This window comes from Stylophora pistillata, chromosome 1, assembly GCF_964205215.1.
Source record: "Stylophora pistillata chromosome 1, jaStyPist1.2, whole genome shotgun sequence".
Taxonomy (NCBI): Eukaryota; Metazoa; Cnidaria; class Anthozoa; order Scleractinia; family Pocilloporidae; genus Stylophora; species Stylophora pistillata.
In genome coordinates, this window is record NC_142519.1 from 8,477,976 (window position 1) to 8,488,493 (window position 10,518).

General features: G+C 37.3%; 1 long non-coding RNA gene across 1 annotated transcript; it reads left to right on the forward strand.

Moving 5' to 3' along the window:
- The first annotated feature begins 5,063 nt into the window (after positions 1-5,063).
- Positions 5,064-6,727, forward strand: LOC111347710 (uncharacterized). The gene is made up of 2 exons (XR_016000021.1): positions 5,064-5,734; positions 6,517-6,727. It is a non-coding gene; the product is annotated as an uncharacterized LOC111347710 (long non-coding RNA).
- The last annotated feature ends 3,791 nt before the right edge of the window (positions 6,728-10,518 follow it).

Sequence of the window (10,518 nt, forward strand, 5' to 3'; positions counted from 1 at the left end):
AGGAATAGTTTGAGCCTAACTAAGATATAACTAAGAATCATGCACTGCAAACCAAGCAGCCCACGCAGCCACCATTGTCCATTAACATTTCCAAATTCATTCCTCTAACTGCCCTCTTAAAACCCGCTAGTGAATTCAACGTCCTAATACGGGAAGGTAGCTTAGCCCATAGCACAGGTCCTAAATACCTAAGGGAATGCCTGCCATAATTAATAGAGTTAAATCCTGGAATAGTAAATTCTTTAACTCTTAAGTTATACATTGTGTGATTTGCTGAAAATAAATCTTGTATATAGCTTGGTTCTAGCTTAAATTTTACTTTGTACATGATGGTCGCATTATCTTGCAATCTACGGTTGACTAGGGTGGGCAATTTTGCCCATTCTAACAACTGCCTATAGTTAGCGTTCCAGTCACGGAAAACTAACCCAGCTCTAATTAAACAAAGCTTGTCCTCTAACACTGCAGTTAATGGGTCAAATGTATAGCTAATTTATTTACCATTCAGGTCCTTTCTTAATAAGGTTTCCTTTTAGATAAACTGTTTAATTACATCAATTTACTACAGGATGAATAACATTGAAGAAAACCAGAACGTAGAAGATGAGGAAGCCTTCAGCGAGATGAGAAGTGAAATCCTTCGACGTTTCCCTCAGTCATCCCATCTGCTATGACAGTTATAACATTTGCGAACTTATTGCCGATTCAAAGCTGTCAAAATTTGCAATTCAGATGCTTCAGAATATCTGCGAGCACATTCATATTCCCACAACCGACATCAAAGTGAAGAGGAAAGCTCCTTACATCGAGAGGTTGATAACCTTTGGCAAAAAATGCATCTGTCAGGGGAAACTTTAAATCGCGTTTTGTTAAAACGATATCTGTAATGTGTAAGAACATTTGCCGGTCTGAAATTAAAGACTTGCCTATAAAGGTCAACCAATAAACATAGGCATAATTATAGTAAAGAGTACAGCGCTTTGCAGCAAAAGTTTCATAGAAAAATCAACTCAAGAAATTGTTTTTAATCGTTTGCTTTTAATTTTTGGAAAATTTTTTAATTTATTAAGACCCCAGTTTTGTTTTCCTTAATTCTAGCAAAATGGCATTGCGAACAAGTCTAGAGTCGCAGACTAGAACACTGCTTTAAACAAAAAAAAACAAACAAAAAAAAACAAACAAAAAAAACAAACAAACAAACAAACAACCAAAAACAAAAAACAAAAAAACAAACAAAAACAAAAGCAGTTATTTACGGCTCGATGGACAGTCGAAATTTGAAGAAAAGGCTGCAAGAGAATTACAAAATGTTCACTTAAAGCGAAATCGAAAACAACGGAAACAGGTCTCTTTTCGCGTCGTTGTTTCTTTACACCCTCCCGGTGGGAATAATTTTGTTCTGTCACGCAACTCTACAGCAAGGCTACAACATAATTAAAGACAAATGTCACCTTGACTACTGAAGCGTTTACCTGTAAATTATTTTGAGCTTTATGAAAGCTCAAACTTTGAAAGTGTACAAGATGTAAAAATTGGATCGAAAAGAAAGGATTGTTCGAATCTAATATTTCCGATAAAATGCTCGACTACTGAAGTTCCCGGGTGAAGTTAAAAGGTTCGCTGCATCGAGTTCGTTGAGCATAATTTTGGGAAGAAGAAACAACGTTAACCAGGAAACAAATTGCCCGAGACAAATTTAAAGTCAACCAGAAAAGGGTAAGACAGTAAGGTTTTTTTTAAACATGCGAGTTAAGTTTTCGGCAGTAGCGGCAAGCCGTCGTAAGCACCAACAAACCGCTTGTTAGGTCTCCTATTTCAACCAAATTTTGTTCAACTTCGGAGAGTTCGTGTGAAGCGCAAACTGAATTACCCAAGGCAGTTTTTACATACGTTTTAGTTCAATGTTTAAAGACCGTATGGCTTGAGTCTCAGGATAAACTAAGGAGAAGCACATGCCTAAAATTTTAATCGCGACTTTCAGATAAAATATAAATTTATTTTTAAAGAATAAAGCAGTTCTAATATATTATCATTCGATGGATTTTTTCCCCCATTTTCATTGGCTGGGAGCCCACCACGTGACCTGCAATAACTGCCTACAAATAATGGTCTGCTCATGCGTACTACCGTCTAACTCCGATTTTGCTGCAAATAATATTCTGCTCATGCGCAGTAGTAACCACGCTCTTGTGGTCGCTCTTGTGTGTAAACATTATCAGAATCGTTGAACAACAAGACCGTAACAACCATTACGGCAACCTCCTCGATTCCAGTAGCTGAGTGCACTGCAACCACTTCTCACAGCCTCTCAGGAAGAGCATATTCTAAATGAGCTAAGTATCGAGCAATTTAACATGCAGCAGACAGTTAATAATTTTTACAACTGCACTTTCATCTTTTAAAGTGAACTTTCAGAGATTGTGTTAAAGCTAATTCATCAATGGTTACATTTTCCCTTTTTTTTTTTTTCGGATTTCAAATCCTTGAAGACTGTGAACTTGGTATTAGGTGCCAAAGTGGACAAAAATGCCGTTTAGCAAAAAATACATGTCAATTGAAAAAAATACATGGCAATTACAAAAAATACATGACAATTGAAAAAAATACATGGCAATTGCAAAAAATACATGGCAATTGAAAAAAATACATGGTAATTGAAAAAAAAAAGCGTTCTAATTAGTATGCAAATTTATGCCAAAAGCATCGTAGGCGTTGAAGGTCGATTTTGCGCCAAACGTTCGCCATTTTTCTTTAGGTCGATTGAGTTATTAATGGCGAGAAACAGGAACTTAACGTCCGATCTGCGGGAAGCTATTAGCAAAATCAGTGAAGTTGGTCGACTTCTGGTTCCGCTGACTTCAAATACGTTTGAAGAATTATCAACATCGAGCCATGAAGTTCTACACGTAAACAGACCGACCCTAAAAAGTGAGGTGAGCGACCCTCAATCCATCGCTCCATCGAGGAATGTAAACCATGAGCTTCAGAGACTTTTCCCAACACTCAAGCGTTCAAATGAACAGGCTAGCCCATCATCCTTTCGTCCTGCTGAACATCTTACTGTACGTGGCGGAAAGAAGCGAAAACGGTAAACGCCGAAAGCGAACGCGAACTGCAAGAAAGGGAAACCTGTGTTCAGAGACATAGTACTCATTCCCAACCCAAAGCACAACAGGGTACCGACTCATAGTGCCCGATTACAGTTGGAGAGGAAAGGTTAAGTCATTCACGAATTCCCTTTCGACAGAGAATGGGATGGACCAACCTTGAACGCTTAGGTGTTGGGAAAAGTCTCTGAAGCTCATGGTTTACATTCCTCGATGAAGCTATGGATTGAGGGTCGCTCACCTCACTTTTTAGGGTCGGTCTGTTTACGTGTGGAACTTCATGGCTCGATGTTGATAATTCTTCAAACGTATTCGAAGTCAGCGGAGCCAGAAGACGACCAACTTCACTGATTTTGCTAATAGCTTCCCGCAGATCGGACGTTAAGTTCCCGTTTCTCGCCATTAATAACTCAATCGACCTAAAGAAAAATGGCGAACGTTTGGCGCAAAATCGACCTTCAACGCCTACGATGCTTTTGGCATAAATTTGCATACTAATAAGAACGCTTTTTTTTTCAATTGCCATGTATTTTTTGCAATTGCCATGTATTTTTTCATTCTTATGAGCAGAGTTTTTTTCAAACTTGGCATGAAAAGAACAATATTAGCATACTTTTTTTTTTCAAAATATAATGTAATAAGAACAATAGAACATCTAAAACACGTTTCAATTAGAATAATTTTTTCCGTACTTGTAACGCATTTTCTTTGCAATTAGAATGCAACTGAAGAGTTTAGAAAATAAATGCGAAAAAGAGCATGAATATTTCACTAAGTTAGCATCTAATATGTAAACTGAGGACAAAAATCTTGAGTTTAGAACATATTTATATAATTGGAAAGAAAAATTGCTAAACGGCATTTTTGTCCGCTTTGGCGCCTCATAAACTTGTTCCTGGAAGTGTCAGCCATTTGAAGGCGTACATTTTGTTAATTGACAGTTGACTGTACGTACAATTTAAAGTCAACAGAATACATTATTTAACTGACAAGGAAACCATTTGATTTCTGGCAGCAGTGCGTGATAGTGGGAGGCGGGATTTTTTTTGCATAGTCATGTTCGGCTGGTTTTGTTGTTGTGGTTGTTGTTTTTTTGTTTTTTTTTTTCGGTCAAAAGATTACGTGTATTCAATCACGTCACTGACGCTGTCAGATTCATCTACCAAATTTTAGGGCAACCAAATTTCGCGCTAAGAAGATTATCTTATTTTCTTATCATGTGCCCAAAACACTGCGCAGTCGCCTCCCATAATTTGCTTTCGCGCTATAAATCGCGCTTTGAAAAAACTAGACAAAAAGTATAACAGCACGCTTTGAGCATTGATTAACGATATTCAGTTTATAACTCTGTTCACATCTTCTTAAAGCGATAAAAAAAAAATCACACCTTCACACTGTTGATAGCTTTATAATTTCAATAAAGACTGTTAGAATCCGTCGTAAAACTGTCAGTTTTATTAACTGTTTTATTAGCTGTTAGTTCTGAACCAAAACTGGTATAGTGTAGAGGAAAAATGACTTTCACACTATTCTCAACATTTAATAGTCTAGCCTTGAGGCCTATCAACAAGTATGTCCGATATACATCAATGGATTTCGCTAGAAAAAGTAGTTTTCCGATGGAATAGGCGAAATTCTATTCGTGACACCTAACGGAAGTAAGATAACACGGTAAAATAAGCTTGTACATTCTCTTCTTGGTTAAGAAATTCTGCAGAACTTGAGGACGTATCGGAGAGATGTTTTATGTTATGGTTAAATCGTATTTACTGTAGACAAAAATCAAGCTACAGCAGTTTGCCGAAATTAATACAGAATACGCCTGATGCATATTAAGACATTTTTCTGTGTTAGTCGCTTTGCGTTCTATATTTTTCTCTAAGAAAAACACAACGGAAACAATTTCTTTTAAAGCAGACATTAGATTTAATACTGTGGGAATGTGTCACGTTAGTCTCCCTCGCAGCCGTTTTTAGTCTCGTCACGCAACGCTTCTTCCCACAAACGGCTGCTCACATTCGAACAACATTCCTTTCCGCTACTTCAACCAATCACTATTTGGGTTACATATGTTGAGAACTGTACGCGCCAAAGTAGTCTAACCAATCATATTGTTTGTTTCATCTTCGAGTTCAAAGCTTTGAAAATGGCGTCCTTTGAAGAAGCGTTAATGTTGTTAGTAATACATTTCGAATTCCTAGTTTAAATGCGCAGCAAAAAACTGGAATTAGGAAAATAGTTGAGGAAAGAAAGGATGTATTTGTCAATCTTCCTACTGGTTTCGGGAAATCTCTCCTGTATGAAGCACTACCACTCGTGTTTGATCTTACCTCACAAGAGCCTGGTCATATCGTCGTCGTTTTCTCACCATTATTATTATTTTCTCACCTTATGAACGACCAAGTGTCCCATTTGAGGGAGCTAGGGCTAAAAGCTGGTAACATAAGTTCACTTGAGGGTGGTAAACGCACTCGTGTCGAAAGCGGCGAATATTCCTTAGTTTACGGATCCCCTGAAGCGTGGTTTAGGAACGAACGCTGGAGATTTATGCTGACGAACTCTGTGTATTCCATGCCAAAAAAACTCTGTGCCATTGCCGTCGATGAAGCGCATGTTGTAAGGCAGTGGTAAGTGTTTCAATAAAAACGAGTCTGCAGCAAAATGATATTTTACGTGTGTTTTAAATTAAGCAGTATAAAGGAAAGGACAATAAGAATGTAAATATTGTAAATAGAAAATGTAAATAGTTTAGTCAGTATTAGTATTACACTGTGGTCTTATTTTGGTTATCGTTATTTTATTCTGTCTGTGTTATATTACACATGATCACCTGAAAAATATTGTGTCTAAATACAAGACGTTATCATCGCAGTATACACTTCTGAATGCTTCAGATTACCAATGAAATTGATATTGGGTGCCATGGTGTAGCCTATTTGATTGTCACTACTACATAGATAAAAGGTAAACTTTTTAAAATTTTATACCCCTAGACCCTAAAAGGAAGTAAATGTCCCATCAACCTATTAAAACTATGCTTGAAACTAACGTCATTTAGGGAACTTAGTCTGACAGGACCTGTCCCGACACAAATAAAACCTAAAAGTTCTAAGATGGTAGACCCCAAGACCCTAAAATGGAGATAAATGTCCCATCAACCTATTAAAAACCTATGCTTGAAGCTAACGTCATTGGAAGAACTCAGTCCAATAGGACCTTGAAAGTCCTGGCAATGTTAAAGGAGCTAGAGACTACAGCTTTCTGCATGTTCCTTAGCACTGAATGACATTAATATTATTATTATTAAAATTAATAAAGTTTTCATTATATTATTATTTTTATTATTAGAAATTTCATTATAGATTAATGCTGTCTATTTTCCTTTTGATTTGTTGGGGAACATCACAAGATAATTAAATGGAAGCCTTCTGTGAGTCTTACTTCAACCTTCTGAACATGAAAAATGCAGTAGAAATTAAGGAAAGTCAAAATAAATCAAATGTTGCTGATGTTGTGCAGTATATGGATAAGGACATGGAACTGGAATTCTATTTTGGCTGGCTTACTGATGAACTGAAACAGAGTCAGGAAAAAACAGAAAGAACTATTATTTATTGCCAGACTATAAGATAGTGTGGTTTACTTTATGCTACCATTAATGTTTTACTTTAATGTTTATTGGAAGTGATTCAAAACATGTGCTTGTTGAAATGTTGCATTCCTGCACTCCTGAAACTAATAAGGATAACATTTTGGAGTCCTTTCACAGAGTGGTGGAAATCACTGTGGGGGAGGGGGTTGGGGAGAACGGTACAGCTTCTTTGGCCCTCCTAAATTGTGGTGAGAAAATGAGTGATCTAATAAATTCATCATATTTTTAAATCAGATTACTGGTCAATTTCATTGTCTGATTAGTGACATAAATTGTGTGCTACTCATACTCTATCATAGCAATTGAAAGTTTTGTCATGTGAAGTCACAAAAGATGGAACATCTGTTTGAGAATAGTTACATTTCACTTGTGAAGAAAATACTGTATACATGTACATGTAATAGAGAAAAGTAATTTATGATAATGGTCTGAAGTTTGATTAAGAATGCTATGAAAGATTCCATGGGTTATATTGACCAACTGATTCTTTGAAAATTGAATCTCTTCATTGGTGCTGCTGCCAGTATCAAATTGTATTCTTCTTGCATATTGAGCAAAAATGTTAGACTGCTATTAGTCTTTATTCAGTGAGATTGCAAATCTTTCAGACTTTTGAATAGATCAGATTGGTATGAAGACATTTATATCAACTTCATTTATATCAGTAGTTGCAGCACCTGGGTACTTCTTGGGTTAAAATCTGGGCTAACAGACTTTTTCAGGGTCCTGTTTTGACATTTTTTGGCTGTAACAGTTTGTCATCATTGGCACATACTTGTCACTAGGCTCTCATATATTGTACATTTGTGTCGTTCCAGACTATTCATAGACTACTTAACACTGCAGTGGCATACTGAATAGACAGCGTGAATTCTCAAAAGCTATGGACTACAGAATTCAATTTCCCATGAGGCAACAAAAAAAATGTTTTGTTTACTGTTTATCTAGCTCTGATACCCCTGAGCATGTTTTTCTTGTGTTTGTTTATCCAGTGATAATTTTGAGGCATCTAAATCAATACACCATTAGAACCAATAGGAAATCTTGCCGGAGTATAACGTCCCTCTTGGCTGATCGTGGTAGAAATATTAGAATTGGCTGTAGCATTAGAGGTACAAGTCGTATTGATCGGATCGAATTGTAAACATTTCGAGGATTTCCCACGGCACGAAGCTTGGATTTCTCCACCGTCGCTCTCAACGCTCAATCAGCGCTTCTTTCTGGGAATTTCTCGATCCGTGAAGATTCCCTTCAATTCATCTTTGAACTCTTCAAGATGAACAGAGGCCTTTTTGAACTTGATCAATCGTCGGTAGCAAACTGTACAAACTGACAACTCGCTGGTCGCTGAATAGCAGCTCACATTCACATCCAGACAGGAACTAATATTCGCCGGAAAATCAAAAGAACTTTTTCCAAAAACATGAATTTTTTCTTTTGTCTCAACTGAGGTGGAACAAATAAAAGAACGATCACTTTGCAAAACCCTCTTCAGGGTTTCCTCCAGCAAGAAACTACGATGAAATGCAGAATTTGAAAACGCGGGAATAACGATAGTGATTACAATCTCTTGTGCTCTGATTGGTCGCATAAGAAACAATTTCAGCGATCTCATTGGTGCAAAGACAACAAAGGGAAAGGAATGTTGTTCGAATGTGAGCAGCCGTTTGTGGGGAGAAGCGTTGCGTGACGAGACTAAAAACGGCTGCGAGGGAGACTAGTGTCACGTCAACTGGTGTTTGAAATTTTTGGGGAAAAATCAAAAGGCTCTAAAACTGAACCGGTCTAATCTTCATCGCAGCTCTCTTGAGGGAATAATAATGTCCTTTCCATTGACCCCAGTTGACTCCATCAGTATAAGATGAATGCGCCCCATGATGATAAGCGCCGTTTAGGTTGGAGCCATGACAGTTGGTATACCACCAGGCTCCTTTGTAGGACACAGCACAGTTACCGTACCAGACGTCATTGTCCTGATCTTTGGTTGTGAAGGGATAGCCACCATGATGAGAAAGCGAATCACCAGCACTTCCTGAAAAACGTCCCCCAAAAAGGAAATAAAATATTCGGAAGATGTCTGCGTTGCACTGGGAAATGCAAATTCAGCATTATCATTCTAGATTTGTTTTAAGCATCGCAGCGGGCTTGAATCCTAACTCCTTTTTTTGGATCGGCTGATTTCGTAGGGGAACTAGTATATTAACTGATTCTCATTTATTTGACTCTTATCATTTCCACATGCGAATTTTTTTGTTGTTAGTAAATTAGGTAAGTCGCAAACGACATTGTAAGTAAATTCAAATGAAATGGGCACTTTTTTAAGCTGGAAAAGTCTATTTGTAGGTTGGCACAGCAACTGGGCGTAATTTCTGGGTTTCATTCATCGAATTGTTCAAATTCATTTATTTAGATACTCTGTCGAACGACTTTAAATATCACGAGTAGAGTTCTCCCAATTATGGACCTCCTGCCTGGTAAATAGGATATTACATGGCCGCACGGGGATACGAATTTTATCTTCGAGTGCTGAAAGTATCTCTCACGAATGAGCTGCGCTCACTCGTGAGAGATACTTTCAGCACGAGGAGATAAAATTCGTATCCCAAGCGGCCATGTAATGTTCTCTTTATTTTTATAGATACAGATGAAATTTCCAAATAAAGACAACTTTTTTTATTCATTTTTGAAAGAGCAATTGGGTAATTATGTTGGTAACCATGGCCACACCAATATCCTCACACGTGAAAGATAAAAATAGTATCTTCACTGCGCGCGGTGAAGATATGATTTTTTTGTAAAAGGAGAAATCCTGGTATTTCATCAGTATCTATATATGTATATGTGCACGATTCTTCGCAGTAAAGCACTATTTAAGCAATAGTGAAAATCAGACCTGAAAAAAATTCAGGCCTGTACGGGATTCGAACCACTGACCTCTGCGATACTAGTGCAGCGCTCTACCAATTGAGCTAACAAGCCAACTGGGAGCAGGCCATCAAATTAATTCGACAGGTCCTATATAATAAATCATGATAACGCACATATTTGTAAAAAAATAATAATATGTGACGCGATGTTTTAAACCACGTCTAAAGAGAACCACTTTTTGACAAAACAAGTTTACAGTCACTTGCAGGGGTCTTCGACAAATTACAGATACTTGTATAAACAATGATGACGATCGATCACATGTGTTTCATTTAATATTGATTTCATTATATTTGCCACTCAAAACTATCATTTAACGGTCATAACCATTTTCTTTATATCTATTTAGTTTTTTTTGTTAGTTCAGTTCGATTGCCAGACATGGTTCGAATAAATTAAACTTCGTCCGGTGACAGTTAAATTTTGCACGTTTTGATCATCCTCTAGCTAGTTTTTAATACGAACGGTGACTGTTCATTGGAAACTTTCAGCTCTCTCAATTGGAATTAAAGCTTTTTACGTAAATCATCCTTTCGCTAATCATTTGGAAATTTCCTTATAATTTTTGTTCGAGCTTAATCGCAGGAATATAGATATAACTCTTATATGTTCACTTGAAAACTCGTGAGATATGCTCTGATAAACTAGGTTATTATGCTGATTCACTAACGCGGCTGGGTCGCTCATTCAGATTTGATTATCATCGAAGTATGAAAGAATTGGTTTATGCTTAGCGTGCGCTTATCGAGTTAAAGATGCACACGAGAAGTTTAGAGAGCACGAGAGAACTGCACAAGAGTTTCTCGTGACGCAGCCGAAAAAAACTCTAGC